This window comes from Berghia stephanieae, chromosome 12 (genome assembly GCF_034508935.2).
Source record: "Berghia stephanieae isolate SIO BIC M18660-M18661 chromosome 12, UCSD_Bste_1.3, whole genome shotgun sequence".
Taxonomy (NCBI): domain Eukaryota; kingdom Metazoa; phylum Mollusca; class Gastropoda; order Nudibranchia; family Aeolidiidae; genus Berghia; species Berghia stephanieae.
The window spans coordinates 3414691-3440194 of NC_088371.1; the positions used below are offsets into that span (position 1 = coordinate 3414691).

Genomic DNA, 25504 nt, shown 5'->3' on the forward strand with positions numbered 1-25504 from the left:
AGCTTGGCAGTCCGAATCACGCTTGACAGATGGATAGTAAATAATAGTAAGCTTGGCAGTCCGAATCACGCTTGACAGATCGATAGTAAATGGCAGTAGTAGTAAGCTTGGCAGTCCGAATCACGCTTGACAGATGGATAGTAAATGGCAGTAGTAGTAGTAAGCTTGGCAGTCCGAATCACGCTTGACAGATGGATATTAAATAGTAGTAGTAGTAAGCTTGGCAGTCCGAATCACGCTTGACAGATCGATAGTAAATGGTAGTAGCAGTAAGCCTGGCAGTCCGAAGCGGCTGTCATTATTCCCAGACGCCTGTCTGGGGATAATAAAAATTCGTTATCCCCAGACAGGTGTCTGGGGATAACCAATTTTTGTTATCCCCAGACACCTGTCTGGGGATACTATCCCCAGACGCATGTAGCAAGTGGGCAGAAAGATTTTATGCAAAATGCCAAACTAGGCGTGAAAAATACCAAATATTCTGGAAAAAATACTAGTGGTTGTGTCCCAAAACAGTTAATATATCAAGTGATATTTAACACAAGATGAAAGTAAATAGTGATCAAATGTCAAATCCAGCTCTTTTAAAAAAAATATTTTAAAGCAAATGGATCAATGAAATTTCTTTTGTTACTTTGATCTGAAAACGTCAAACTGGCAATTCGACTTTTTATTTTCAACCAGGAAGAAAGTTGTTAATCATCAAATCTGTTCATAGTCCACCAACCATTTAAATTTTCATTACCTACCTACCTGTTAACTTTATTGACCATCTCTTGTTTCTATAATTTGCTCATTCTGGCCACAATTTTGGGGACGACCGGGAATAATTTTTATGTCGCGGACGAATTCCTAGGCCATGGTGTTGTTCGCCCCAAAGCCCAAAACCCACACTAGGGGAGGGCATCCGGGTCACCAAAAGGTCAACGATGCTTTAGGTTTTGAGAAGTCAGGTCATCGACGACTGAGAAGGTACCGACCTCGACTTAGTTCTCGATGCTTTTCTCGTCTCGAGAATCTCGGTCGTCGATGCTTCTCGTATTGAGTCCCGAGTCCCGAGTCTTGAGACTATACTGCGCGAGCGACGCACGCGTTACTAACAATGTGTACTATCTGCATTGTTCACCCCTCTCTCGTCGGCGATGATTTCAGCGAAGCTCGAGACTTTTTTGCGTCTCGATGCTTTTTTGAGTCTCGAGACTCAAAAAAGTCTCGAGCATCGCTCTAGTCATCGGTGCTTTCATTCAATACCTAGTCATTGGTATTGGGTATTGACGTTATATCATATTTTAAACAGCTAACAAAACACAAACGTCGTAAATAGATCAAAATGGTTATAGGTATCAATGTTTTATTATTATACAAAGTGAATTTATTTAATGTATTTTAAGTTTTAATACAAAAAAGCCATCCAAAGCTCAGTTGAAGTGCTACTTCTCGGGAATTCCCGACTTTTCCTTGGTCATCGAGTTCGGGAAGTTTTGAGTGTTGGTGGCCGATGACTTGAGGTATCATCGAGACTTCCGCTCGACACTAACCCACACCTGTTATTTTCCTGTCTGCTTCGCACAAGACAATACAATTTAGTATCACACGTCCACAAAACTAGATCCAACAACATACTTTTATTCGAATCAGAGATAAAAATAACTACCAAAACAAGGAAGCAAAAATGGTGGAAATATGTTTAGCTCATATATGAATTTAAAACATTCCGATAGCGGTGTGGATAGGCAGCTCAGTGGGTTAGGCCACCTTTCATTTTACTCCTTTTAGCTGCACAGATTCGACCCAGTTGCGACCGCCCCCCCCCCCCCCCGGACACACACACATTTTTTTTTTTTTACTTTTTCTTTCTTTCTTCCCAATTGGTTTTCATTGTTTTCACTTTTGTTCCGAGTTCCGAGCAAGAGTTTTTTTTTAATCAGTTGAATTTTTTATTTCTCCGATAATATTATTTCATTATAATTTAATTTGCTCTAGATCTATTATTGTTTTTTTGTTTTGTTTTGGTCAAATGATAATAATTATAATAATAATAATAATAATAATAATAATAATAATAATAATAATAATAATAATAATAATAATAATAATAATAATAATAATAATAATAATAATAATTGTAATATTTGTTATTATTATTACTATTACCATCATAATCATTATTATATTATTATCAATAATAATATTATTTTTATTATTAATACTCTTATTATCATACTATTACTATTATTATTATTATTATTATTATTATTATTATTATTATTATTATTATTATTATTATTATTATTATTATTATTGTTAACACTATTCCCTGCTCCGAGGGAAATCTCTCTTTTTCTTTTTTTTTTTTTTTATATTTTGACCTAAACCTTAGAGTTTGTTTTTTTTTGCTAAACCTTTATGTAAATGTTCCGTTTCTGAGCATGAATTTCTTAAATTGTTTTTATTTTTTAAAACAATTATTGTTTTTATTTTTAAAACAATTATTGTTTTTTTTTTTTCTCCTCTATCTGACCATTTGGTCGCTCTCTGAATATTTCTGTTTGTTTGCTTTTTAATTATTTATTCTTTTTAGACACTATTTGAGATCGGAGTGGGGACGAATATATTTGCTAGAAACTAGAAAAAAACAAAAGAGAGAGAGAGAGAGAGAGAGAGAGAGAGAGAGAGAGAGAGAGAGAGAGTTTAATAATATAAAAAGAGGTGGGGGGAGGATGGATGGGACATTTATTCCTTTCAACGTTCTGTAAAAAGAAGACGGAATTTAAAAAAAAATAAAAAAATACGTTACCAGGATTCGAACCCACAACGTCGATTATGGTCAAACTTCCAGGCAGACGACTAAACCATTCGGCCATGACACCCACTTCGAAGTCGACGCATATTGTGTATATGTAGTAACAACTGATTTTAATGTTGATAATTTTATGTTTTTATAGATATTTTATTAACTTTCCTTATTTCTATGTGCATCTGGAAACATTCCATGTTCTGGAATGTGGATAATTGTTTAAAAGAGCGGAGTTTCAAATATGCGTCTGGGGATAGTAAAAATTTGTTATCCCCAGACAGGTGTCTGGGGATAACAAATTTTTATTATCCCCAGACAGGTGTCTGGGGATAATCACAGCGGTCCGAAGCATGCTTGACAGATGGATAGTAATTGGTAGTAGTAGTAGTAAGCTTGCAGTACGAATCACGCTTGACAGATGGATAGTAAATGGTAGTAGTAGTAGTAAGCTTGGCAGTCCGAATCACGCTTGACAGATGGATAGTAAATGGTAGTAGTAGTAAGCTTGGCAGTCCGAATCACGTTTGACAGATCGATAGTAAATGGTAGTAGTAGAAGTAGTAGGATATAGTAAATAGTAGTAGTAGTAAGCTTGCAGTCCGAATAACGCTTGACAGATGGATAGTAAATAGTAGTAGTAGTAGTAAGCTTGGCAGTCCGAATCACGCTTGACAGATCGATAGTAAATAGTAAGTGGTAGTAAGCTTGGCATCCGAATCACGCTTGACAGATGGATAGTAAATAATAGTAAGCTTGGCAGTCCGAATCACGCTTGACAGATCGATAGTAAATGCAGTAGTAGTAAGCTTGGCAGTCCGAATCACGCTTGACAGATGGATAGTAAATGGCAGTAGTAGTAGTAAGCTTGGCAGTCCGAATCACGCTTGACAGATGGATATAAAATAGTAGTAGTAGTAAGCTTGGCAGTCCGAATCACGCTTGACAGATCGATAGTAAATGGTATAGCAGTAAGCCTGGCAGTCCGAACAGCTTGACAGATGATAGTAATTGGTAGTAGTAGTAGTAAGCTTGCAGTACGAATCACGCTTGACAGATGGATAGTAAATGGTAGTAGTAGTAGTAAGCTTGCAGTCCGAATCACGCTTGACAGATGGATATAAATGGTAGTAGTAGTAAGCTTGGCAGTCCGAATCACGTTGACAATCGATAGTAAATGGTAGTATAAAGTAGTAGTAATCTTGGCAGTCCGAATCACGCTTGACAGATGGATATAAATGGTAGTAGTAGTAAGCTTGGCAGTCCGAATCACGCTTGACACATGGATAGTAAATGGTAGTAGTAGTAAGCTTGGCAGTCCGAATCACGCTTGACAGATGGATAGTAAATATTAGTAAGCTTGGCAGTCCGAATCACGCTTGACAGATGGATAGTAAATATTAGTAAGCTTGGCAGTCCGAATCACGCTTGACAGATCGATAGTAAATGGTAGTAGTAGTAAGCTTGCAGTCCGAATCACGCTTGACAGATCTATAGTAAATAGTAGTAGTAGTAAGCTTGGCAGTCCGAATCACGCTTGACAGATCGATAGTAAATAGTCGTAGTAGTAGTAAGCTTGCAGTCCGAATCACGCTTGACAGATCGATAGTAAATAGTCGTAGTAGTAGTAAGCTTGGCAGTCCGAATCACGCTTGACAGATCGATAGTAAATAGTATAGTATAAGCTTGGCAGTCCGAATCACGCTTGACAGATCGATAGTAAATGTAGTAGTATAAGCTTGGCAGTCCGAATCACGCTTGACAGATCGATAGTAAATAGTAGTAGTAAGCTTGGCAGTCCGAATCACGCTTGACAGATCGATAGTAGATAGTAGTAGTAGTAAGCTTGGCAGTCCGAATCACGCTTGACAGATGGATAGTAAATAGTACTAGTAGTAAGCTTGGCAGTCCGAATCACGCTTGACAGATGTATAGTAAATGATAGTAGTAGTAGTAAGCTTGGCAGTCCGAATCACGCTTGACAGATGGATAGTAAATGGTAGTAGTAGTAAGCTTGGCAGTCCGAATCACGCTTGACAGATGGATAGTAAATGATAGTAGTAGTAGTAAGCTTGGCAGTCCGAATCACGCTTGACAGATGGATAGTAAATAAGTAAGTAAGCTTGGCAGTCCGAATCACGCTTGACAGATCGATAGTAAATAGTAGTAGTAGTAGTAGTAGTAGTAGTAGTAAGCTTGGCAGTCCGAATCACGCTTGACAGATGGATAGTAAATAGTAGTAAGCTTGGCAGTCCGAATCACGCTTGACAGATCGATAGTAAATAGTAGTAGTAGTAAGCTTGGCAGTCCGAATCACGCTTGACAGATGGATAGTAAATGGTAGTAGTAGTAAGCTTGGCAGTCCGAATCACGCTGGACAGATGGATACTAAATAGTAGTAGTAGTAAGCTTGGCAGTCCGAATCACGCTTGACAAATCGATAGTAAATAGTAGTAGTAGTAAGCTTGGCAGTCTGAATCACGCTTGACAGATTGATAGTAAATAGTAGTAGTAGTAAGCTTGGCAGTCCGAATCACGCTTGACAGATTGATAGTAAATGGTAGTAGTAGTAAGCTTGGCAGTCCGAATCACGCTTGACAGATGGATATTAAATAGTAGTAGTAGTAAGCTTGGCAGTCCGAATCACGCTTGACATATCGATAGTAAATAGTAGTAGTAGTAAGCTTGGCAGTCCGAATCACGCTTGACAGATGGATATTAAATAGTAGTAGTAGTAAGCTTGGCAGTCCGAATTGCGCTTGACATATCGATAGTAAATAGTAGTAGTAGTAAGCTTGGCAGTCTGAATCACGCTTGATAGATTGATAGTAAATAGTAGTAGTAGTAAGCTTGGCAGTCCGAATCACGCTTGACAGATCGATAGTAAATGGTAGTAGTAGTAAACTTGGCAGTCCGAATCACGCTTGACAGATGGATAGTAAATAGTACTAGTAGTAAGCTTCGTAGTTCGAATCACGCTTGACAGATCTATAGTAAATAGTAGTAGTAGTAAGCTTGGCAGTCCGAATAACGCTTGACAGATGGATAGTAAATAGTAGTAGTAGTAGTAAGCTTGGCAGTCCGAATCACGCTTGACAGATCGATAGTAAATAGTAGTGGTAGTAAGCTTGGCAGTCCGAATCACGCTTGACAGATGATAGTAAATATATAGTAAGCTGCAGTCCGAATCACGCTTGACAGATGATAGTAATTGCTAGTGTAAGCTTGCAGTCCGAATCACGCTGACAGATGGATAGTAAATGGTAGTAGTAGTAAGCTTGGCAGTCCGAATCACGCTTGACAGATGGATAGTAAATGTAGTAGTAGTAAGCTTGGCAGTCCGAATCACGCTTGACAGATGATAGTAAATGTAGTAGTAGTAAGCTTGGCAGTCCGAATCACGCTTGACAGATGGATAGTAAATGTATAGTAGTAAGCTTGGCAGTCCGAATCACGCTTGACAGATGATAGTAAATGGTATAGTAGTAGTAAGCTTGGCAGTCCGAATCACGCTTGACAGATCTATAGTAAATAGTAGTAGTAGTAAGCTTGGCAGTCCGAATCACGCTTGACAGATCGATAGTAAATTAGTAGTAGTAGTAGTAATAGCTTGGCAGTCCGAATCACGCTTGACAGATCGATAGTAATGTAGTAGTAGTAGTAAGCTTGGCAGTCCGAATCACGCTTGACAGATCGATAGTAAATAGTCGTATGTAGTTAGTAAGCTTGCTAGTCCGAATCACGCTTGACAGATCGATAGTAAATAGTCGTAGTAGTAGTAAGCTTGGCAGTCCGAATCACGCTTGACAGATCGATAGTAAATAGTAGTAGTAGTAAGCTTGGCAGTCCGAATCACGCTTGACAGATCGATAGTAAATAGTAGTAGTAGTAAGCTTGGCAGTCCGAATCACGCTTGACAGATCGATAGTAAATAGTAGTAGTAAGCTTGGCAGTCCGAATCACGCTTGACAGATCGATAGTAGATAGTAGTAGTAGTAAGCTTGGCAGTCCGAAATCACGCTTGACAGATGGATAGTAAATAGTAGTAGTAGTAGTAAGCTTGGCAGTCCGAATCACGCTTGACAGATCGATAGTAAATAGTAGTAGTAGTAAGCTTGGCAGTCCGAATCACGCTTGACAGATGGATAGTAAATGGCAGTAGTAGTAAGCTTGGCAGTCCGAATCACGCTTGACAGATCGATAGTAAATGGTAGTAGTAGTAAATTTCGTAGTCCGAATCACGCTTGACAGATGGATAGTAAATGGTAGTAGTAGTAAGCTTGGCAGTCCGAATCACGTTTGACAGATGGATATTAAATAGTAGTAGTAGTAAGCTTGTCAGTCCGAATCACGCTTGACAGATCGATAGTAAATGGTAGTAGTAGTAAGCTTGGCAGTCCGAATCACGCTTGACAGATTGATAGTAAATAATAGTAGCAGTAAGCTTGGCAGTCCGAATCACGCTTGACAGATGGATAGTAATTGGTATGTAGTAGTAGTAAGCTTGGCAGTCCGAATCACGCTTGACAGATGGATAGTAAATGGTAGTAGTAGTAGTAAGCTTGGCAGTCCGAATCACGCTTGACAGAAGGATAGTAAATAATAGTAGTAGTAAGCTTGGCAGTCCGAATCACGCTTGACAGATGTATAGTAAATGATAGTAGTAGTAGTAAGGTTGGCAGTCCGAATCACGCTTGACAGATGGATAGTAAATGGTAGTAGTAGTAGTAAGCTTGGCAGTCCGAATCACGCTTGACAGATGTATAGTAAATGGCAGTAGTAGTAAGCTTGGCAGTCCGAATCACGCTTGATAGATGGATAGTAAATAGTACTAGTAGTAAGCTTGGCAGTCCGAATCACGCTTGACAGATGTATAGTAAATGATAGTAGTAGTAGTAAGCTTGGCAGTCCGAATCACGCTTGACAGATGGATAGTAAATGGTAGTAGTAGTAAGCTTGGCAGTCCGAATCACGCTTGACAGATCGATAGTAAATGGTAGTAGCAGTAAGCTTGGCAGTCCGAATCACGCTTGACAGATGGATAGTAATTGGTAGTAGTAGTAGTAAGCTTGGCAGTCCGAATCACGCTTGACAGATGGATAGTACATGGTAGTAGTAGTAGTAAGCTTGGCAGTCCGAATCACGCTTGACAGATGGATAGTAAATAGTAGTAGTAGTAAGCTTGGCAGTCCGAATCACGCTTGACAGATGGATAGTAAATGGTAGTAGTAGTAAGCTTGGCAGTCCGAATCACGCTTGACAGATTGATAGTAAATAGTAGTAGTAGTGAGCTTGGCAGGCCGAATCACGCTTGACAGATGGATAGTAAATAGTAGTAGTAGTAAGCTTGGCAGTCCGAATCACGCTTGACAGATGGATAGTAAATAGTAGTAGTTGTAAGCTTGGCAGTCCTAATTACGCTGACAGATGGATAGTAAATAGTAGTAGTAGTAAGCTTGGCAGTCCGAATCACGCTTGACAGATGGATAGTAAATGGTAGTAGTAGTAGTAGTAGTAAGCTTGGCAGTCCGAATCACGCTTGACAGATGGATAGTAAATGGTAGTAGTAGTAGTAAGCTTGGCAGTCCGAATCACTCTTGACAGATCGATAGTAAATAGTAGTAGTAGTAGTAAGCTTGGCAATCCGAATCACGCTTGACAGATGGATAGTAAATATTAGTAAGATTGGCAGTCCGAATCACGCTTGCTGAGAACTGTGTGATTCAGTCATAGTAATAGTCCATGATCCAGCGGGCGTGGACCCCCCCCCCCCCCCGAGTCATATACCATTGGAAAGCTTATAAAATTCTCTATGAGATCCCGGTTGTCTCCTCATCAAAAAATGACCACATAAGAGAGTTACAGCCGATTTCCCATCGATTGGGGTGAGAAAATGTTTCCCATAGAGCTAACACTAACACTAACACTAACAGACATTCTTACTTCTGAATCATATATTTCAAACCCAAGTGAGAGTGAAAGTATTGATCTCAGTGGAGATGAAAGTGCATATTCTGAATGCTATTCGAGTTCTGACAACACAAGTGACGAAGATTAGTAAACGAAAAAGAAATAATTTTATCTTAAATGATGCAACTCAAATATTTTAATGATATTATATGTTCATTGTACTTATTAAACTAAATAACTGTATTCAAACACGGTAATTGCAAAATAGTTCTGGGATTGTTGAACATCAAAGGAGATGATATAATACTTATCACTTTTATTGCATGAAATTATATTGTTGATCACACAATACAATATAAACGTTCTAAAATAAGAATGTGTTGTAGCATCTACTTTACTGGAAACAACAAACAATGAAAGCAATGTGTAGTGAATTTTATAAATTTAATGTGTTCTCTCGTGTTTACGTTTTGTCTGATCTGGCGTGTAGAGTAGTCTTGCAGTCAGCAGTATGTGGTAAGTCTTCGTAGTTCGTAGGAAACGGAGATCGCCACACATGCCCCCCCCCCTCCCCCAAACACGGACTAGTCATCTTCGTAGTACCGAGGTCGTTTAACGGTACGTCCTGAGCGAGATAGCTTCTTAGTAGGCACTACGTTAGTATCATCAGAAGCAGTACGGGAGTCTTGTATGTTTCTGTTCGATAACTTTCTGTTCGTATTCGGTGGGCGTCCACGACGAGGTGGGGTGGCAAGGGAAACTGGTTGCGTAGAATCGACAAATGCAGCTTTAAGTCGGTCGATCGAAATCCGTTCTGCTTTGCCACCAACATCGATCAGGAATTGTTTATCTCCAGGGGTTATGACAACATAGGGACCTGTATACGGCTTCTGAAGGGGTCCTCGGTGGGTGTCAACACGGATGTAAACATATTTTGCTGACATCAAGTTCTTGGGTAAATTTGTTTGATGATAGCCGTGATGAATGAAGGGACACGTTTTGCCTAAAGGTTGCCAAAAAGTCTTTAGCGTGGAAGTCTGAAGGATGGTCAGGTATAAACTCTCCAGGGATTGTTAAAGGTTCTCCGAATACTAATTCAGCTGAAGAATGACCGATATCATCCTTAGGTGCAGTTCTTAAACCAAGCAGAACGCAAGGTAGCTCATTCACCCAATTTGGAGTTATTAGACAAGCTTTGAGGGATGATTTCAAGGACCGATGAAACGGTTCAATCATGCCGTTGGACTGAGGGTGGTACGCAGTTGTTTGATGAATCTGCACACCAAGTTGACTGGCCATCTGTTTCCATAGCGTGGATGTAAATTGTGAGCCCCTGTCAGAAGTTATATCAACAGGAATACCAAACCGCGAGATCCAATTGGAGATCAGGGCTTTTGCACATTCTTCTGTTGTTGTGGTTTGTGATGGTATTGCCTCAGGCCATCGGGTGTTCCTGTCAATTATAGTAAGGAGATGGGTGAACCCCCTTGACTGAGGTAATGGTCCAACGAGGTCAATGTTTATATGTGAGAATCGCTTTCCTGGGACATGGAATGTTTCTAACGGTGCTCGTATATGTTTTTGAATTTTCGAAGATTGGCAGTTGTGACATTGCTTAACCCATGCTGACACTTCTTTCTTAAGACCATGCCAGATAAACTTCTTGCTGATAAGTCTGACTGTGGCCTTAACTCCAGGATGACTCATATTGTGAATAATTTCGAAAACCGGTCTTCTGAAGTCCGTAGGAACGATAGGTCTTGGGTAGCCAGTTGAGATGTCACAAATTAACTCTGGACCCGAGTCAACAGATGTTTTGACGATTTTGAGGCTTGTTAATGCAGTTTTGTAAGCCTGTATGTCAATGCTATTTTCTTGGGATTCCGCCATAGCTGATAGTCGATGCCAATTGAGACTGAGTTTGTAACTGCTCTTGAGAGACAATCTGCGACAGTGTTGTTTTTTCCAGAAATGTGTCGGATGTCAGTTGTGAACTCGGATATGGCAGGTAAGTGCCTTTGTTGACGAGCTGACCATGGTTCAGTTGATTTGGACATGGCATGGATTAATGGTTTATGGTCAGTAAAAATAGCGAATTGTCTCCCTTCAATGATGAAACGGAAATGACGGATGGCTAAGTGAATGCCAAGCAATTCCCTATCAAAGGTACTGTATTTCTGTTCAGGTTTACGTAACTGCCTGCTGAAAAATGCCAATGGTTCCCAATTACCTTGATGATTAAGTTGTTCAAGGACAGCGCCCACAGCTTGGTCGGAGGCGTCAGACGTTAAAGCGAGGGGTGAGTTCAAGCAAGGATGGGCTAACATTGTAGCGTTACTTAGTGCATTTTTACCGTCAGTAAAGGCTTTCAACATTTCTTGCGTCCACGTAAGTGCTTGACATTGTTTTTTTACTTTCAAAGCACTATATAATATAGGGGTCGAAGTATTTCAGCTAGTCTCGGAATGAAACGATGGTAAAAATTCAACATCCCGAGGAACTCTTGAAGTGATTTGATGGTTTTTGGTTGTGGAAATTGTTTAACAGCCTCAATTTTTGTCGCCATTGGGACAGATCCAGAATGCGAGATGTGATGGCCAAGGAAGTTAAGAGATCTCACACCAAAAAGACATTTCTCAAGACGGATAACGAGGCCTTGGTTTCTAAGTCTTTCGAATACGATTTTGAGATGTTCCATGTGTTCTGCCTCAGTTGAACTTGCAACCAGAATGTCGTCTAAATAACAAAATACGCAGTCTAAATCTTGTAAAATGGAGTCCATTAAACGTTGGAATGCTTGTGCTGCATTTTTTAATCCAAATGGCATTCTTAAGAACTCCCAAAGGCCGAAAGGGGTTATCACTGCCGTTTTTGGGACGTCTTCTGGAGCGACTGGAATTTGGTGGTATCCTCTGACAAGGTCGATCTTCGAGAAGATGATCTAACCGTCTAAGTTTGCTGTAAAATCATGAATGTGTGGGACAGGATATCGATCTGGTATAGTAGCATCGTTAAGTCGACGAAAATCTCCGCAGGGACGCATTGTGCCATCAGCCTTGGGGACCATGTGTAATGGGGAAGCCCAAGGGCTCTTCGATTTTTGAATTATGCCCATTTTCTCCATTTCCAAAAATTCTTTTTTTGCACACAAGAGTTTTTCTGGAGCCAGGCGACGAGCACGTGCGAATACTGGGCGACCTTTGGTTGTGATGAAATGTTGCACGCCATGTTTCACAGTTGCCGTTGAAAATGTTGGTTGAAGTAGTTCTGGATAGTTATTCAATAATTTTCTGAATGTATTGCAGTTCGGCTCGAGTGGTGATAGTTCGGCGTTTGCGCAAACTGAACTTACTGAACAAGGTACGTGCGAAAACGTTTCAGCGTCGATAAGGCGTCGACCATGAATATCCACAAGCAGATTATGATGACGTAGAAAATCTGCTCCAAGTAGGGGACGCTTGACATCAGCTTTGATAAGTCGTGCATTGAATGAACGCGATCCAATACGTATGTTAGTTTCGAAGCATCCGTATGTTTTTATTGTAGAACCATTAGCAGCTTGTAATGCGAGATCAGAGGAACCCAAGCTTTTGTCTGGTGCAGAGGCGGGTGTGACAGATACTTGAGCTCCAGTATCTACTAAAAAACGTCGGTTTGAATTTTCATCGACGACGATGAGTTGGAGATTTTTTGATGTGGGTGCGTTGGCTGAGTAAGAATCCGGGTCGACAGCAGAATTTACTGTTGACCCGGCTTGGCGTTTCCCTGGTTCTTCTTGTTTTTCTTGAATGAATTGAAGAGTTTGCATGTTTGTGCACATCGACGGGCATTTGAACCAAACCGTTGATGGTACCAGCAGAGGGAATCTATTTCACTGGTCATGGTTGGTATGTCAACTTCACAAGTCACAAGTAGTATGAGAAATTGAAAAGGAGTTAGAGTTTGAGTGAGCAGCGTAGAAAAAATTGTCAGCTTCTCTGGCAAGTGCCCTGTACTCATCCAGGTTGGACGAGTTTGCTAATGGAAGTCTGATGTTTGCTGGAAGTTGTCTTAAGAATAACTGTCTGAAGAGCAGACAGGGCGTGTGTTTGCCGAGGAGCACTAACATCCTGTCCATTAACTCAGATGTCTTTAAGTCGCCCAAACCACTCATGTTGAGTAGAGATTCCGCTCTCTCTGTTTTCGAAAGGCCGAACGCGGACAGCAGGAAGTTTTTCAGTATTTCATATTTACCTTCCTTGGGTGGTGATGATAGAATAGCAAGGGCTCTAGTTGCTGTGTCTGAGTCTAAGGCAGCCACTAACATAGTAGTACTTTGTTTCATCGCTTGCTATATCGCGTAAGGCAAATTGTGCCTCGCTTTGTGCAAACCACGCTGAAGGACAAGTGGTCCAGAATGTGGGCAATTTCAATGCTACGGCGTCGATAGACATGTTTATTATTATTATGTTCTTGTGAAGAGTTGAACTGGTAAATAGTAATAATAATAATATATACCTATCTCTTAAGTTGTTTTAAGTCGGGGTCACCAATGTAGCATCTACTTTACTGGAAACAACAAACAATGAAAGCAATGTGTAGTGAATTTTATAAATTTAATGTGTTCTCTCGTGTTTACGTTTTGTCTGATCTGGCGTGTAGAGTAGTCTTGCAGTCAGCAGTATGTGGTAAGTCTTCGTAGTTCGTAGGAAACGGAGATCGCCACAGTGTGTCCTTTATATAAAAATAACAACCGATACTTAAGTACATAATGTACTCTTGTAATTTTGTATAAAATTTCACATCTTTTAACTGTTTCACTCTGGGCCTGGTTCCTTACCTCCCATAGTGGGCAGGGAGGTACTGTGTCTTCTACCTACCTATATCTGTTTTCCAACATGCTTTCTGTCTTTGTCTTGGAATGATATTACTTGGTTTTGTCCAGGCACTGACCGGAAACCCTGGCTGGGAGGGAAACAGTAAAATGTTTGGTTTTGGAGATGATATTTTTTTCCTTGTAAATCATCTCTGTTATGCACTGCATTTTGTTTCTTTATATTATATGTGACCCTCCGCCTCGAAACGGTATTAAGTCGGATTTTTCAATTTTGGGTTTTTGGTACCCAATCACAGCTTATTTTATGCTTTAAAATTTGATACCAAATTTATATAATTCTGATTATTTATTGTCGAGATATGACCGTTTGAAGTAGGGAGAGTGTGAAAACCAAGTTTTAAGAAAATCGACTTTGAAGTGAGGCACCGTTTTCACGCACAGTTAAATTAATGGGCAAAGATAACTCCTTAGATACGGACATCAAAAATTTGACGAGAATTGTGAAATTTGGCATGAGCTTAGCTTATACGTTTACTAATGTACATACAAATTTTTGAAACAATTCAATTATTACTTTTGTAGTTATTGATTATTATGTAAGATGTTCTTAAATCAAATAAAACACTGGGAAAAAAAAACGCCGACAATTGCTCACTTTTTCAAGAATTTTTGATATTTAAATAAAGAATCAATGAAATAAGATTTATTAATGTGAATTTTTTGTCTTATTTAATAGAGAAAATACGATTTCAAAATGCCAAAAGTTAAAGAAGGTTGAAATTTGAAAGTACAGTTTTGAAACTACGTGAAGCCGGGTGGGCAGGGAAAAAATTATCAAGAAAGAGGATTAGAGAGGAAGAGAAAGAATGAGAGAGTAAAATACACACACACACACACACGCACGCACACACACACACACACACACACACACACACACAAACAGGCACACATGAGAGAGAGAGAGAAAGAGAGAGATATCGAGAAAAAGAGGAGCGAGAGGGGGAGGGGAGAGAGACTGCTTGTGTTAAGAGGACGCGAGGGAAATATAATAAAGATTGAAACCTGTATAAGTGTATGTGTGTGTGTGTGTGTTTGTATGTGTGAAAGAAACAAAGGGGAGACGGAGAGAGTGAGGTAGACATGAAGAAAGGGATGGAGGCGGAGCAAAGAATTGTAGGGATAGTTTAAAGAAAGCATTTTGTCACAAGTAAGTCATAGTCAATCAACTGGAAACACATTGACCAATGAGATTGCAAGTAAAGAAATGGGCTGGTCAAATCAATCATTGCATTGTTTCCATTTTGAGTCAGATAACAGCTTGAGGAGGAGGGGTGGGGCTTATTGTGTAGTGACTTACATGAAAACATGTTATTGAATCTCTCAAGTTTTCCTTAGCGTTCCACCACATTGTTCATTGTCTAAAAAGACCCCCCCCCCCCTTTCTTTCAGTATACAAAGAAAGCACGACAAAACGAACATCTCTCTCTCTCTCTCTACCTCTCTCTCTCCCTCTCTCTGTTTGTCTCTCTCTCCCCTTCATCTACCTATCTATATATCTATCCACCTATCTATCTACCCATCCATCCATCAATCAATCAATCTATCTATCTATCTATCTATCTATCTATCTATCTATCTATCTATCTATCTATCTATCTATCTATCTATCTATCAAATGTCTGTCTGTCTGTCTGTCTATCTATCTATCTATCTACATATCTATTTATCCATTAATAGGTTTGTCTGTCTGTTTATCTATCCATTTCATTTTTGTTTAAAGTATATCACGGGTTCATTACTTGTTGAAGGCTCTATTTATTATTCTGCTTTTTGTACTTAAAATTAGATGTTTATCCTACAACAATCTCTGTAAGTGTAAGATTAGGCAACTGTTGTCCTATTAAGTCTTAGCATATCCTATAATTTCATGAATAATTAAAGAGGGACAAAGGAGGACCCCCACCTCAATCATTACCCAATACAGCTAGACGCAGATATAAAAGCACGTGGTGTGTATCAAAATGCACAAACACACACGTATGTAACACACGCATGCTGACGTCATGAAGCATCGCCCGAGCATTATGGCCTACAGCCACAGCGCATGTGATGAGCGTTGACCAATCAGAATCATTCATTTGTAAGGTTGTCAGGGAAAAACCTAGACTTGTTTACACTTTTTAAAGTTCATTATTGGTTGAACCATGAAATTGTGGAAACAGTCATGCTTTCTCTGAGATAGATAAAGACACGCCCTTTGCTGTGATATCTTACATCTTATTGGTGGAGAAAAAGACTCGGTATTACTAAGCTTTGGAAATGGTGGCTCTCTGAGAGAAAGTCAACTCTCGTTTTGAATGTGTCACTGATAGTTGCATTTTTAAACTTGAAATTTATATAACTTATCGTCAATGTTTATGTTGAATTATTATGTTTTCATGTAGAAAAATTATTGTAGTTTCTGAAACAACCAAAAACTGAAATTTGATAATTTTGATCATTTCCACTTTAAAACCGGTTTTCTTCGTTTTCCAAATCCCGACTTAATACCGGTTCGAGGCGGAGGGTCACATATATGATTTGTAAAACATTTGAGTGTAGTATTCCTCTTAGCGGGGACCTGTGCTTGTGTCTGGATGAGACTTTTAGTGATCTCAAACTAAGTACTTTGATAGTGTGCTTTTGGAATCTACACCTGTTTCTTATTTGAACCAATTCCCCTTTGTCTTCCCTTTTCTTGGATGCTTTATTGTAATTCCAGCACTTTTTACTATCCCATTTTCTTCCTATTTATTGGTGCTGATATGACCTTAATGTTGCAAGCGCCGTAAAACACTTAAAAACAAAACATAACCGTTTCACTGTTTTTAAAGGTCATTAACTTCCATAAGGATTATTGTTTTTCAACGAAATACATTATGGAAAATCAAAATGTCAGTCTCAATCAATGGTATCTAAATATACACGGTTGATGTATACCGTATTATTATTTTTTTTTTTTGTCAATCAGGGAAGATAACTCATTTTTCAAAACAAAATTCCTTCAAAGGGCCATAACTTTCTTATGTGGTCACTTTTTGAGAGGAGACAACCGGGATCTTATAGAGAATTTTATAAGCTTTCCAATGGTATATGATCCAAAATGCCGGTAACAGTGGATCATGGACTAAAACTCGAATGAGTTCTTGAAATATATTGATACATTATCGATATATTGAATCGAAATAGAACAGTAAAGTTAGGTGCCCCAAACGTAAACAATAACAAGTTGCTAGTGATTTCCGTTAGGGACCGGAATAATTTACGCACAATATAGGTCTCCCAATTTTGTAGTTTGAGTTGTAGGCAATACACTTTCAGTATTGAAAATATGTTTACATAAAATCTAACAGTTGCAGAAATAATAATATAAGGCTAAATTATTATGAAAATCAGGCTCCGAATAATTCTCGTTTTGTTCACACCAGCGCAATAATTTGCTCTGGTCTAAAAATAGATAGACTGTAACTTTTGATAAATTTTAGAAAATTTTACCTTTTGTTCCATAAAATATCCATATCTAGACATTATTTGATGCATGATCGAGTATTTATGAATATGTGTTTCTTTTGCCACCTAACAGCCAAATTTTAAAGGTTATTTTTTTCTATTATTTACATTGGAACGTGAGCTGTCAAGACAGGAACATGTGGTTTGCCACGTGCTTCTCGACCTTTGTTTACGTTTGGGGCACCTAACTTTACTGCTCTATACCAAATTTTGATGCATTACACATACACAAAATAGTGGAATCTAATTCAATGTGCAATTATGTTTAGATGTAGCAGATGACATGGATGAACAAACAGGCTTTTCAATTGGACACATAAAATGCAATGAATTCGTGCATGCCTGAATCCATGTATCTTATGTTGATACGACTCTTTCACCTCTTTGTATTTATTAAACGAGTTATTTCCATCGTGCCCAACACAACGAGTTTACACGATAAAAATCTTACGAGTTTGATAAATACAAAGGAATGAAAGAATACGTTTATTCTACCCCTACAAGTAAGATTATTAGATATTTTGTAACCAAATGGTATGGTATTGGGAATTCTATTCACCATAATTTGTATCTTTCTCCTGCTTCAATGAAAATTTGACCCAAAACTAAAAACGTTGGATTTTTATCCATGCGCACCAAAATAATATTTTGAATTACCAATCAGTTGTCTTTTACCCCTAATAAGATTCCACAATCTGACGTCACGTCCGCCTAGCAACGAACCGGCTGGCTCTAAACAAAAAAATCCGTGTTTGGTCCGGGAAAGGAATAATTGGAAAATCGCTCAAAAAAACAATTTTTATCTTAAATGTGGTCCAGTGTTTTGTACCAGATTGTCTGTACCAGTCAGAGAGTCACTCTTGCAAGTTTTACAGATTTCCAAATGGAGAGGCAGACAAAAAATTGAGGAAAAGGTGGATCACTTTAGTCAGGTAAGCACGCACGCTTCGTCGAACATTTGATAGAGTTTGTAGTCTAGATCTATGTCTAGTTCTAGCTTACGTAGACCTATATTTTATGATTAAAGGGTACAATTGCACGAAATCATAAATAAAAATACATTCCAAACTAGGTTTTTATTGAAGTTGAAGCAAAAATGATATCTCAATCTACACGTTTTGATGAGGCTGATAGATAAACTATAAACTGAATGAGAGTTCAGTTCTACTGATAAGTGATAATTTTTTTAAAAAGGAGAAAAATAGAAGAGAAGACAATATTTGTTAAAATCTTACTTTAAACTCGATACCTTTATGGCAAAATGAAAATTGTAAATAAAATAACGGAACCTCCCCCCCCCAACCCCCTCACCCAGATCTCTCTCTCTCTCTCTCTCTCTCTCTCTCTCTCTCTCTCTCTCTCTCTCTCTCTCTCACACACATACACTTTCCTCTTTTTTTGGAAAGTTTCTCTGATTCTCTGCCATGCCTCCCCTTCCCGACAGCCGAGGTGGCAACTCTGTGTGAACAAAGCAAGATGGCGGCAGGGACCTCTCTCCTTTACCAATGCCCGATTGTTGACACTCCAACGTTTTCATCACCGCACTGGCCAGTACAGTACTGACTGAAATAAATAGAAAACGCCAGTCTTGCCCCACTCAACCCCAAGATCAACTTTAAATGTGTAAATTTAAGAATTCATATTTTTATATACCTAGTCAAAATCATCAAAAGAAGTAATGAGGAAGGGCGACATTTTGCTGAATGTGCGATTTCATAAAAGACAGGCGAGAGACCCACCAGTAACCTAGTCTCTTGCACACCTTTGATTTATCATGCATTGAGCTGGTGTCAAACAAGATAGTCTAAAACAAAGTACTTATCAAATTAAATAATATCAATATGCCCAACAGAATTATTGTTTTTTTTTTAATCTTTTCTTTTCAGGAGAAAGGGCAAAAGATCCAACATCATCATCAAGAGTGTGTTCTTGTCACTTCAGAGATGGTGACAAAGCCAACCTCCCTGAATTGTTTGACAGAAATAAAAATAAATTATTTCCATCAGAGCCAGAAAGAAAGAAAAGAAAAGTGACACAAGGAATTCCTACCCCATCTCAATTGGCACCAACATCAAGAAGACCACCACCACCACCACCACCACCACCACCACCACCACCACCACCATCATCATCATCATCACCATGATCATCATCATCATCATGATCATCATCACCATCATCATCATCATCATCATCATCATCATCATCATCATCATCATCATCATCATCATCAGCTCAACTCTCTTCATCATCATCACAAAGTCCCACCTTTAAAAAAACCAGATTCCTCATCATCATCATTATCTTCTCCCTCATCATCATCTCAACTCTCGTCACCATCCTCACAGGATTCCATCTTTAAAAAGACAGATTGTAGAACAAGTGAGGATATTTTAAATAGAACAATAAATTTAATTCAAGAACAAGAAATTACAGACAAACATAAGGGAATAGCTAGCTTAAAAAAACAACTTAGTTAGATTCAATGCACTTACACTGTTTCAAGCCTTACAGAAAAAGTTATTCGAATGGAGACAGATGTACATTCTTTTAAAATATTTAATATTATTGTTCAATAAGTTGAGTGTTTTAGAGGTAACATTATTTATTATAGTGGATGGGAAGTTCAGGAAGAGACAGTTGCATTAAAAGACAAAATTTTCATTACACTTATGAAACTTAGACAGAACTACACTAACCTTCATATTTCACAATTGTTTAGCGTTAGTGAAAGTACTATAACAAATATTATACAAACTTTTATTCATGTTTTACATAAGGCATAAGCTTCTCTTTGAAAATGTTATGAAGGTTACATGCCCTTCTAGACATAAAAATAAACTATCAGCTCCATCATCATTTTTAAGATTTCAAAATTGCAGAATGATCATTGATTGTACAGATGACCAAATTGCTATTCCTAAAGAAATGGATAAACAACGGTTAACTTATTCTTCTTATAGGTCCATGAATTCCGTTAAAGCTCTTGTTGGTGTGAGTCCAAATGGTGTGATAAATTTTGTTTCTAAACTTTATCCAGGGTCTGTCTCGGATAAGGTCATTGTACAAAATTGTGGATTACTAAAACTTTTAATTTTAAGCCCTGGAGATTTAATTTTAGCAGATAAAGGTTTCCTGATTCAAGATATTTTACCTCAAGGAGTAACTGTAAATATCCCTCCCTTTTAACATAATAAATTTACTGAAAATGAGATTTTATTAACAAAAGAAATTGCATCATGTAGAATTCATGTTGAGAGGGCTAATGGAAGACTGAAAAATGTTAACACCCTCTCATATATTCCAACCATGTTAAAAGAAACATCTGATATTATTTTTCAATTAGTTGCAGCACTTGTCAATCTCCAGTCTCCTCTTATTAAGGAGACTGCATTTTGTTAGCTTTGCCATTTATTTTGTACAACACACATATTTTGTTCATCATCATCAAAATAATGGTTTTGTAGGTCACCCATACATGATTTTACATGATAAACATGACAAATCATGGCATTGTTGTATCAATGTATGTTCAATGTCATTAACATTGTTAAATAAAATATGACAAATTAGTTTTGGACTGAATCAACCCAAGGCATCATCAAGATAGATCTGTGGAAGTAAAAGAATAAAAGATTCAAATTTAGAGCTGCGACCATGCTCAATAGGCAAAAAACAAACAAACAAATAAAACGTCTGTTGTGGTCTTGTGGTATGACACTCGCTTTTAGATCAGAAGGTCCTGGGTTTGGGCCTCGCTCGGCGCATAGTTGAGTCCTTGGAGAAGGCTCTTTACTCACAATCTCTCACCGTACTCAGGTGTCAAATGAGTACCTGGCCATTAACAGCGTTGTCTCTGTCCGAAAAAATTGTAATATCGCCTAACAGGCATCATGTCCCGTCTTACATGTTAAATGTTGCTGTTGGCCAGGGACCCCTTGTAAAGCACTTTGAGCACATTTAGTGGATATTACGCTATATAAAAGCTCAATTTAAAAAAAATTAAGTGGTTCTTTCATTCATCTTGCTTTGTTGATAAAGGGGAAATCCGAAACGTCCATTTTATCTGTTTTCGTATATTAAATTGAAGTTCACATTCAATTTCACAATGTTATTGATCTCTTCAAGTTTCAAGCAGCAACATTTACATTACACCTTAACCCAATAGGAAGTTTAGTTTACCGTGACTAACACTGGTCTAAATAAATAAATAAAAGGCTAGCACTATTCAGTATCTGATACTGAATAGTGGTTTTGCACTATTCAGTATCTGATACTGAATAGTGGTTTTGCACTATTCAGTATCAGATACTGAATAGCGGTTTTGCACTATTCAGTATCTGACACTGAATAGTGGTTTTGCACTATAATACGGTGTTTTTTTTTTCCGTAACCTGACAAAGTTATGGGAAGAATGCAGCTGTGGGAGTGAATATGGGACTCAGAGAAGTGTACACCAGTGGGGAGTGAACCTGGGACTGGGTTTCGTAATAAAAAGCAATTACTTTTTTACGAAACCCGACGACACCTGGCAATATCCGACAAAGTTATGGGAGGTAGGCAGCAGCGTGTGTGTGTGTGTGTGCGTGTGTGTGTAGGGGGGGGGGGAGGAGGGGATGAACCTGAGATTCAGGGGAAGTGTACACCAGTGGGGAGTGAACCTGGGACTCTGGGTTTTGTAAAAAAGCAATAACAAAATAGGGGGGGGGGTTACTTTTTTACGAAACCCGACAATATGCGGCAAAATTGTGGAAAGTAGGCAAAGCGTGGGGAGTGAACCTGAGACTCAGTGAAGTGTACACCAGTGGGGAGTGAACCTGAGACTATGGTTTTCGGCGGGATTCAGCTAGTTTCATAAAGAAGCAATTACTTTTTTACGAAACCCGACAAAACCTGGCAATATCCGAGAAAGTTATGGTAGTAGGCAACAGTGGGGAGTGAACCTGAGATTCGGGGAAGTGTACACCAGTGGGGAGTGAACCTGTGACTGGGTTTCGGCGGGTTTTGAAAAAAAACAAGCAATTACTTTTTGTTTACGAAATGCGCCATATCCCAACAAAATCGGGCAAAGTTATGGAAAGTAGGCAGATAATGGGGAGTGAACCTGAGACTAAGGGAAGTGTACACCAGTGGGGAGTGAACCTGAGACTATGGTTTTCGACGGATTTCAGCGAGTTTCACATAAAAGCAATTATTTTTTTACGAAACCCGGCAATATCCTACAGATTTTGAAAGTAGGCAACAATGGGGAGTGAACCTGAGATTCATGGAAGTATACACCACTGGGCAGTGAACCTGAGACTCTTGTTTTCTGCGGATTTCAGCGAGTTTCACATAAAAGCAATTACTTTTTTACGAAACCTGACGAAACCTGGCAATATCCGACAAAGTTATTGAAGTAGGCAACAGTGGGGGGTGAACCTGAGATTCATGGAAATAATATACACCAGTGCGGAGTGAACCTGAGACTCTGGTTTTCGTCGGGATGCAGCGAGTTTCATATAAAAGCAATTGCTATTTTACGAAACCCGGCAATATCCGACAAAGTTGTTGGAAGTAGACAACAGTGGGGAGTGAACCTGAGATTCATGGAAGTGTACACCAGTGGGGAGTGAACCTGAGACTCTGGTTTTCGGTGGATTTCAGCGAGTTTCACATAAAAGCAATTACTTTTTTACGAAACCCGACGAAAACCTGGCAATATCCGAGAAAGTTATGGGAAGTAGGCAACAGTGGGGAGTGAACCTGAGACTCAGGGAAGTGTACACCAGTGGGGAGTGAACCTGAGACTCTGGTTTTCGGCGGGTTTCAGCGAGTTTCACATAAAAGCAATTACTTTTTTACAAAACCCGACTAAACCTGGCAATATCCGACAAAGTTATTGAAGTAGGCAACAGTGGGAGTGATCCTGAGAATCAGGGAAGTGTACACTTGTGGGAATTGAATCTGGGACTCTGGATTTTGTAAAAAAGCAATACCAAGGGGGAGGGGAATTACTTTTTTACGAAACCCGCCAAAAGCCGACAAAGTTATGGGAAGCAGGCAGCAGTGGGGAGTGAATCTAGGATTTGGACACCGATGAGGATTGAACCCGGGACTGCGAGAGGCTGATATCAGTGGACCGTGAGCTCAGAATGTACTTTTATTTCGAAACCTACCGAAATTGTCAAAAGTTATGGGAAGTGGGCACCATTGGGCAATGAACCGGGACTCAGGGAAGTGCACACCGGTTGGGAGTGAACCTGGGACTGTGAAAAGAGGAAATCAGTGGAAATGAACCTGGGACTATGGAAGATGGATACCAGTGGGAAATGAAGCCGAACTATGGGAGTTGGGTACCAGACGAGAATGAAGCAATTACTTTTTTACGAAACCCGCCAAAACCCGCCGAAAAACCATAGTCTCGGGTTCACTCCCCCACTGTTACTTTCTTTCCATAACTTTGTCGGATATTGGCGGGTTTCGTAAAAAAGTAATTGCTTTTTTAAAAACGAAACCCAGTCCCAGGTTCACTCCCCAATGGTGTACACTTCCCTGAGTCCCAGGTTCACTCCCCACTGCTGCCTACTTCCCATAACTTTGTCGGGTTTCGGCGTGTTTTGGCAGGTTTCGTAAAAAAAAAAAACATCCATAAAAATACCACGTGTATTCAGTAAATAGATGTCAATTGTAGTCTAATATTCAGTATTATTTAAATTATTATTATTATTATATTTTTATTATTATTATTTATATTATATTATTTTATTATTTATTATTATTATTATTATTATTATTATTATTATTATTATTATTATTATTATTATATATTATTATTATTATTATATTATTATTATTTTTATTATATTATATTATTATTATTATTATTATTATTATTATTATTATTATTATATTATTATTATTATTATTATTATTATTATTATTATTATTATTATTATTATTATTATATTATTATTATTATTATTATTATTATTATTTATTATTATTATTATTATTATTATTATTATTATTATTTATTATTATTATTATTATTATTATTATTATTATTATTATTATTATTGTCATGTAAATTTCAATATAATACGGCAAGTAATTCTCGGAAGTACATCGCTCAATTAAAAATGAATTTATAATGAATCGGGTTTGTCTTAGATGACAAAACAAACAAACAAACAACAACAACAAGGAGGACAACAACAACAGAAAAAAGCAAGATTTTAAAAAGTAATAAACAATAGAAGAGCACAATAATGAAAAACAACAACGCGATGATAACACATAAAAGATATTCGTAATAAATCGATAACTGATTAAATTACTCCAACTACTTGATTAAAAAAAAAAAATCATAACCATAATTATAATAATGACGGTGATGACGATTACAACAACAACTATAATAATAATAGTAAGTGAGTAAGTAAGTAATAATAAAAATAATAATAATAATAATAATAATAATAATAATAATAATAATAATAATAATAATAATAATAATAATAATAATAATAATAATAATAATAATAATAAAAGAACAATAATATATTATCAACATTAAAGTATATTTCAAGCAAATAAAATTATTAAAACAAAAGTTTAAAAAATATAAATAGACAGAAGGTATTTTTAAAAAATATTGGGGAAAAAAAATAAAAAAGTTAACCTTACCGGGATTTGAACTCTCAAACCTTAAGCTCAGAGTCAAACAGCTTATATCCACCATGCCATGGTGTCACTGAACTTTTAGAGACATTTAATCATGTCTATTCAGACATTAAAAAATGTATTTGACTGCCTCTCTTATTTTGATATTTTGAACTATGTTAATTGCACGATAGCAGAAATTTAAAAATTTCGATCAAAATATTTTTACAACTTTGAATCGGGCTGTCAGTTACTGCACGTGTTCAATCTGGAAGTAGGTCAGCAGTTCAACCGAGATTGTCGCACTTTTCACTCTCTCTATAAAAAAGAGTTCCTTATGGATACTGAATAGTGGCAAAGCACTATTCAGTATCTGATACTGAATAACCACTTCCTAAATAAAATTCCCTTTATTCATCCCATAGAGGAAATTTGTCTCTAGGGTCTATTCCCAGGGAAGACTGGAATAATCGCGGTGCAGCGCCGCAAATTGAGCTAGGGCGAGGTGACTTGCTCAAGGCCACACAGCGCAGCGGCGGGTGAACGAACTCGGTACCTTTCGGGTACGAAGCAAAGACCGTATCGCTGATCCACGCTGCCCCTATGCCTACCACATGAAGTGTAATAAAATGTCTAGCGTGATTGGTGATTGTGATGCTCATATGTGACCCTCCGCCTCGAAACGGTATTAAGTCGGATTTTTCAATTTTGGGTTTTTGGTACCCAATCATAGCTTATTTTATGCTTTAAAATTTGATACCAAATTTATACAATTCTGATTATTCATTGCC

General features: G+C 38.1%; 1 protein-coding gene across 2 annotated transcripts in view; it reads right to left on the reverse strand.

Annotated features, from left to right (window-relative positions):
* The window catches only part of LOC144957819 (uncharacterized), a 73807-nt gene that overhangs the window by 9658 nt on the left and 38645 nt on the right, over nucleotides 1-25504 (reverse strand). The window contains exon 4 of one of the 2 annotated variants that reach the window (XR_013642219.1): nucleotides 19461-20681. The exons of the other annotated variant lie outside the window; for it this stretch is intronic. The gene's annotated coding sequence lies outside the window, so the exon portion shown is untranslated. Of the gene's footprint in view, nucleotides 1-19460; nucleotides 20682-25504 lie in introns of those variants that run through there. 2 annotated transcript variants of the gene reach the window in all.